At 67.9% G+C, this 7,341-nt stretch overlaps 1 protein-coding gene across 12 annotated transcripts in view; it reads right to left on the reverse strand.

Moving 5' to 3' along the window:
* The window catches only part of HDAC7 (histone deacetylase 7), a 24,666-nt gene extending 18,113 nt beyond the window's left edge, over window positions 1–6,553 (reverse strand). For 3 of the 12 annotated variants that reach the window (XM_089304081.1, XM_089304079.1, XM_070049743.2), the window contains exon 1: window positions 4,362–4,501. The gene's annotated coding sequence lies outside the window, so the exon portion shown is untranslated. Of the gene's footprint in view, window positions 1–3,890; window positions 4,060–4,361; window positions 4,933–6,528 lie in introns of those variants that run through there. The other 9 variants (XM_070049745.2, XM_089304080.1, XM_089304077.1 and 6 more) reach the window with 8 other exon arrangements.
* Between the last annotated feature and the right edge of the window lie 788 nt (window positions 6,554–7,341).

Here is a 7,341-nt window from a genome sequence, read left to right on the forward strand (position 1 = left end):
CCGGGGAGGCAGACACCGCCCGCCCACCTCCACATTTGCCAACCGAAACCCGGCCGCTGCTATTTTTAACCCTCCACTCACCCCCACTCGCCTGGGGCTCCCCCCTTCAGCCCCCACCACTGCACCAACCGGGTGCCACCAGCCTGTCGTTCCGCACTTAGCGGATGCCCGGGCCGCGCAGGCCCCCGCCCGCCGCTCCCAGCCTGCCCTCTGTCCCTGCCACCTCAGGCTCCCGGGAACGGGCTGAGCTGAGAGCAGAGCTGACGAAAGGGGAACGGGGTTCCCCTCATCCTCCCCACGGCTGACGCAGGCCTCCAGGCCCATGGGCTCTGACCACCGGGGTTTCCAATCCCTGTGGGCAACAGGGGAAAGGAAGTGGTGTGCAGACAGGGTGGGGGCCCCTGCGGGAGCCCCACTGCAGGGCTGGCAGCGGGAGCCGGGAAAGCGGGAGACGCAGGAGCCGGGGCAGGGGTGCGGATCAGCCAGCCTGCAGGCCTACAGGCCCCGCAGCGGAGGCAGGAGACGCAGGAGCCGGGGCAGGGGTGCGGATCAGCCAGCCTGCAGGCCTACAGGCCCCGCAGCGGAGGCAGGAGACGCAGGAGCCGGGGCAGGGGTGCGGATCAGCCAGCCTGCAGGCCTACAGGCCCCGCAGTGGAGGCAGGAGACGCAGGAGCCGGGGCAGGGGTGCGGATCAGCCAGCCTGCAGGCCTACAGGCCCCGCAGCGGAGGCAGGAGACACAGGAGCCGGGGCAGGGGTGCGGATCAGCCAGCCTGCAGGCCTACAGGGCCCCGCAGCGGAGGCAGGAGACACAGGAGCCGGGGCAGGGGTGCGGATCAGCCAGCCTGCAGGCCTACAGGGCCCCGCAGTGGAGGCAGGGCCACAGGTGGGCCTGAGGAAGCACTTCCTGCAGCTGAGTGCAGCCGGTGCCTTGAGTCAGACCCTGGTGCCCCTCTGATCTCAGTGTCACCCAGGGGAGGCTCAGCCCTCTCTGGCTCTGTCCCCTCTGCTAGGACCCACGGTGCCCCTAAGCCTTGATCCCCCCCGTCCTTGCCAGGCCAGTGCCAGAGCGGAGGGACTCGGCACAGGGCAGGAAGGGAATGGAGTGGGAGGGCAGTGAAGCCGAGGAGGGTCGCGCTGGGCCATACCGGGGACTCCGGAGGAAGGCACCTCCCTCCCGACACGCCACATGGCCACAGGGCCTGGAGCTCACTCCCCAGAGATACAGCAGGCTGGATTCTGGCCCATGGACAGGAGACCGCTGCCTTCCAGGCCAGGCAGGAGGCAGGCAACTCCGCCCCTCCCAGCCCAGGTCCCCCACCGGGGGCAGGTGGCTCCTGAGCACGGTTCCGAAGGCGGTGAGGGTCTGTCCCGGCCACCCTCTCCGCAAAGTGCATTTCTCCCAGGCCTTGTCACAGCGTGCAGCCACTCATCCCACCTGGCTCCTGCTGTCTGTGCACCAGCGTGGACGCGGCCGGGGCCAGCCAGGCCTCTCTGCCACCCGCCCGTCTGTGCATGGCTGCCTCAGGCACTGGGTCTCCCTGGCTGCCAGCACTGACCTTCAGGGTGAGGCTTGGCAGTTCCAGGATTTCCCGAGGAGGAAGAAGCAGAAAGAGCAAGGTCAGGGCGGCGGCCGAGACCCCTGTGCCAAGGTCAGCCCAGGGCTCTGCCCTCACGCTGAGCACACTCGGAGGGCGTGTGGGTGAGCACCGCATCCCGGCCAGGTCCTGGGAGACGTGAGTGCCGTCCTGCTCCTTCCTCTTCAAGCCCTGGGAGCTCCAGGAGGAACACAGAGGGGCAGGCCTAGATCCGTGGTCCTCCAAGACGCAGAGCCAGGGCGGGCCCTGTGCTACAGTGAAGACGCCACGTGGGATGCCCGCCTCCCGGCCACACAGCCTGGCTTTGAGTCCCCGCTCCGCTTCTGCTTCCAGCTCCCTGCTAACACACACCCCAGGAAGCAGCAGCCAATGGCTCAGGGACCGCGAGGGTCCCTGTCACCCTCGTGGGAGACCCAGCTGGAGTTCCCAGCGCCTCGTGTTGGCCTAGCCCAGCCCTGATTATTGAGGGCAAAAACAAGTGGATGGAAGAGCACTCGCTTGCTCTCTCTCTCTGCCCTTTAGTAAGAATTAATAAAAATGTAAAGCCCTGCAGACAAAGTGGGTCTGGACTGGGCGGCTGGGGCGGTAGGAGGTGGTTTCCAGCACGATCCCAGGAAATGCGCTGTCGGACCGCAGGTGACACGTGCTTTGAAAGCCACCATCTGGACCTCTACTAAGAAGCCGCTCCTGCACAGGTGCACACCTCCCGGAGCACGTACACGTTCCCCACACGCTGCAGGTGACACGCATGCCCATTCAGAACCCCCAAGCGTGTGGCCACAGCCCAGGGCCCAGCACACGGAAGCCCACACTACACAGGATCTCCTGCCTGTGCTGTCCTCTAGCGCTGCCGCCAGCAGCCCTTGTCCACCTCCCCTTGGGCAGCAGACTGAGGCCAGCGGCCAGCTGTCCCACAGTTGGCACCGCCTCCCTGCCCCTGCTCCCCTGAAGTCAGGGCCTACTCAGGCCCTGGTCCCTGGGAGCCACAAGGGTCAGGGAGGGGTCAGGTCTGGGGACCTCTGAGGAAAGGGCCGTCTGGGGGCACCTTCCTGCAGCCCCAAGGCCCGGCCCCCAGGGAAGGTTACCACAGCAACGGGGGAAATAGCACAAGGAGACACAATACCCGGCAGGGTCACCTGCGGACCAGGCTTCCTGCTGGGTTGCCCGCCACCCCCACCCCCAGCACAGCCTGAGCCCTCCACTCGGCCTCCTTCCTGTCTCCTGGGCAGGAACTGCCCACTGTTTGCAAACCACTCAGGGATGGCCCAGAGCTGAGCCCCCCACCTCTAATCCCCACTGCCCCCCACACACAGGAAATCCAAGCTTCCTGCCCAGAGGAAGTGCCCATGTCGTGAAACGAGTCCAGCACGCACACAGCACAGAGGGCCCTGCCCCAGGCCCAGTGGAGGTGGGAGGCCTGGGCCCTGCTGGGTGACCCTGGGCCCTGCATGAGGTCATCGCTCAGGCCTCTGCCAGCCTCAAGATGACCAGCTCTTCAGAAGGCAGGCACGCCCACGGCAAGAGGGGCCTCGCCCCAGACAGGAGCTGCCCACCTGCCCAGGGGACCCTCACTCAGATGCCACCGAGGGTCCCCACTCCCCCAGCGATGGTCAGCCCCCCTCCCCCTGAGCACCAGGGTCAGAGGGAGCCGCTGGGCCAGAAGGCAGCTTCCCTGCCCAGGGGTGCAGCAGGACACCTGGAGGCCACTGGCCCAGGACAGGGACAGGAACCAGAGGCCCAGGAGCTGGCTGCAGTCTGGCCCCCTGGATACTCAGCTGCCCTCAGAAGTAACTGGAAAGTTCCCCAGCACAGGGGGACTGGACGGGGCGGGATGTCCAGGCCTCGGGCTCCTGCTGGAAACTGGGGGTGGGGGAGGGACTCGAAGGGCCCCAGGGGTCAGGGCAAGTGGAAGCCACACTGGAAGAGTCCAGATGTTGCTCCCAGAGGGTGCCAAAGCCAATACGCGGCTCTCACCCAAACGCCAGCAGGCAGAGTCCAACCTGCAGCAGATGCAGAGGCTGGGAGGCCCCTGGCGTAGGCAACCGCAGGGAGGGGAATGGGGAGCAATGGCTGGCCAGCTCAGGCCAAGCAGCGGCCGCGGGGAAGCCAACAGGGCTGCTGGAGGCCTCCAGGCCCTACCGGGCTCCGTCCCAGCCCCAGGCCTAGCAACCCGACGGAGAGAACCCAGCTGCCAGATCCGCACCCGCCCTCACTCTCCCCAGCACCCACAGACCCTGCGGTGTGTGGGGGGGCGCTTCCTGTCCCCACCCCTCAGTCCACAGCCTGGGCCGCACCTTCCTGCGCTCCTGCACCGCCTTCCTCAGCTCACCTGGACACAGGTGTCTCTTCAGGCCAGTGGGCGAGCAAGAGCGCGGGCCCACGCCCCAGAGCCCTCCCCGCCCCCAGCCCGGGACCCTCTGGGGCACGGCTCTCCCCACCCAAGGATGCGAGCAGGCCCCGCCCGGCTCCGCGGGATGCGGCACTGGGCTCCGGCCCCAGCTCGGCGGGTCCTGCCCTGAACCCGCGCGCTGCCCACCTCCCGCCACGGCACCGCCCTCCGGGAACCGCGGCCCGCGGCGCGAGCTCGCAGCCCCTCCCTCGGCCGCCGCCGCCGCCGCCGCCGCCGCCGCCGCCAGGGCGGGCGGATGTGGGTGCCGGGGAGGCCTGCGTCCCGGGGACGCAGCACCGGCCCGGCGGCAGCAGCCGGAGCCCGGCGGGGTGCGGGCCGGGGGCGCAGTCGCGGGAGCGCCGGGCCCGGTACTCACCCGCGGGCCGTGCGTCGGGCCAGGCGCTCAGAGCGGGGGGCGCATGGCGGGCGGGGCCAGACGCCGAGGCCGCGGCGACGGGAGGCGCGAGCAGGGAGGGCGCCGGCGGGCGGGCCCTGGCAGCCGGCGGCCGGGCGCGGTGACAATGGAAGGAAGCGCTTTATCTGCGGCTGCGAGCGCGAGGGGAGGGGCGGCCCGGGACGCTCCGGCCCGCGCGGTCCCGGAAACCCGCGCCCGCGCGGCGCCGCCCCACGCGCCCTGCACCCTGGGCCCGCGCGCCGGTCACGCGCGCCCCCTGCGCCCTGGGCCTCGCGTCCCGTGCACCCCGGCCCGCGCGCCCCCTGCGGGTTGCCTACCCCGCGGGTCTCTCCGTGCAGGGCTGGCGGCGCGCGCGGAGCCCATGGCCGGGCGCGGGGTCCACCGGGCTCCCACGCGCGCGCCCGGCCTCGGAAGAGTGGCCTGGGCAGATCTGAATCACTGCCCAGCTTCCCCACCGCCACGGCACCCCAGCCTGCTAAGGAGAGCAAGGGCCCATCCTGTTCCCATTAGAAGGGGTGGGGGTGGTTCGCGCTCTGAAAGTTTCCTTTTTTTTTTTTTTTTTTTTTTTTTTTTAAGGAAATTTCTCCAGGGATTTCCTTGCCTCCCCCTCGCCCGCCCTCCCCTCCCGGTCCCTATGAGTCAAACTCCAGCAATGCGCCCAGTGTCCCCCAGTGCATTACAGCGGATCACAGAAATGTTCCAGTCTGATGGTCGGAATGCAGCCGCCTCCAGCCCTCCCTGGCTAATAAACTCGGCCCTTCCCGCCTCCCCCACGCTCCTCCCTGCTACAGAGAAGTCAGATCCAGGGGTCAAGGGCTAGGGAACTGCCACTGCCCCTCCTGGGGCAGGCTGACAGCCTGGTCAGCTGTCAGTCATCAGTGGGGGTCCTGGGGACCCCCGCCCTCCTATGGCCAGAGACGCCACCCCCTGGAAGGCAGGGAGCAGCCTCCAGGGACCCTATTCTGCCTCCCAGCCAATGTCTCTAGGAGAGACTGAGGCGGATCCGATGGCAAGCGTCCTCCCCAGTGGGCTAGGAGGGCAAGGCCGGCCGAGAGCGCTCGGACACCTGGCCCCGGCCTCACCATCTGCCACTCCCTGGGTACTTCTTGGGTACCCTCTTCAGTTCCCTCCCTGGTGCCTCTGCAGCTAACAGGGTCCACAGCCTCCTCTCCCAGCTCTGAGGCCTTCCTCCCACACAGGCCGGTGCAGGGCCCTGCCCACAGCCCACGCCCACCCCCACGCCCACATGGGCTCGCTCAGCAGCTCCCAGTCCCCCTCGGATCTCCCCCAGAGGCTGGGCCTACACCAGGATGCTTTTCTGGCTCCCGGGCCAGAACACTCATGGGAGAACCTCACACCACAGGTCACACACTCCATGTGGGCTATGAGGGTCACGGACCTCCTGGTTGGCCCCACTGCCCCAAGAAGTGACCTCAGAGCAGGTCACCCCTTCCCAAAAGCTGCTAGGTTACTGCAGCCTCTCGCCGGCTGCCCACCACCCCGGCACTCCCGTGCTGTGTCCACACCGTGCCCAGCCTCCGTGTGCATCTCCTTTTTCCTCTGAACCTGGGCAGTGAGGGGCCCCGGGGGCCTGTTGGACTCGCTGCCCCTGTACAGACAGAGAGAAGTGCATACGGGCCTGCAGCCAGGAACCCCCGTCCACCGCAGGTCCTCCACGAGTCTGCAGGCCACAGGCTCCCTGCTAGAGACACGGAGTGCGGGCCACCTCTCCTGCCTGCACCCTGGGTACCTGGGGAGCCCCGCTGGACACCCTGCCAAGAGCTGGGCCCAAGGGACCTGCCCCAGCTTCGAGAGCCCGCCCGGAAAAGGCGCCAGGGCACCCCTAGGAGTTCCAGGCCCGCCTGACTTCCACTGCCTCCTTTGCCTCTTCCTCCTGCAGCTGGCTGCCCAGTACCCAGTGTGTATGTCCCACTGCCCTGCGCTGTCCCCTGGACACACAGAGCTCATCTGCTCCTAACAACGTCCCTTGTCATGCCCGTGAGCACTAGTGACGATTGAGAACTGGCCACAGCTGCACACCTGACCAGTGGCACTCTGCACCCCAGGGCTGCCCCAGCCTGTACTTGGTCTCACGAACTCCCCGCAGGGTCAGACAGAAGCTGCTCACTGTCCAAGGCCGGGGTGACAGCTCCGTGGGGTCAATGCCGATTCCCAGGACTCGGGTGTGCCGGTACCGGGATTTCCAAAGGCTTCCAGGGTACCTGGCAGAAGTAGAGTAAGGAGGGCAGTTAGGCTTCTCGGTGCCCCCCACGCTTTCCAAGGCCTTTTCACCGCCTCTCACTGACCCCCTGCATCACTGATTTGTCCCTGGCCACCCAGCCCGTAGGCAACTTCACCCGGGTGTCTGATGGGAGCCCACGTGGGTCGTCCCCACGGGCCCAGACGCTGGGGGGCCCTGCCACTGCGAAGCTGGGTCCCTGGCGGTCCTGCCAGCCTCGGTGTGTGGTCCCCACTCAGTTTCTTGCACCGCACAGAGCAGCATGGTCCACAGAGCTGTGCCCTTGCTCTGGGAGCAGCTGGAGGGCCCCGGGGCGCAGGCAAGCAGACCCACACCTAGCGTCTCAGAGCCAAAATGTGCCACAGCCTTCTGGGCTGGGCAGCCGACCCAGGTGGGAGGGGGTGGCCGTGGGGCAGGGGCAGGTGGGGAGCAAGTACCTTCCCTGCCCCCCCGCCCCAGGCAGCCGAGCTGGCGTGGTTTCCCTTGTGGTCGGCTGCCCTAGACACCTGCAGCCCTGAGCGTCTGTGGTGGGGGCGTGCAGAGAACCACCGTGCCAGGATGGAGGGTAGGAAGCCCAAGACAGGGTCTCCTCGGCCTAAGGACAAAGACGCCAGGAGTCGTCCCCTCTGCTCCTGCAGGCCCATCCCGAGCTGGGTGCCCACCTCAGGTTCCAGGCCCGTGCTCTCCTGGCCTTCTGGGTCA

This window comes from Oryctolagus cuniculus, chromosome 9 (assembly GCF_051225735.1).
Source record: "Oryctolagus cuniculus isolate XC-2025 breed Fujian yellow rabbit chromosome 9, ASM5122573v1, whole genome shotgun sequence".
NCBI classification, from domain to species: Eukaryota; Metazoa; Chordata; class Mammalia; order Lagomorpha; family Leporidae; genus Oryctolagus; species Oryctolagus cuniculus.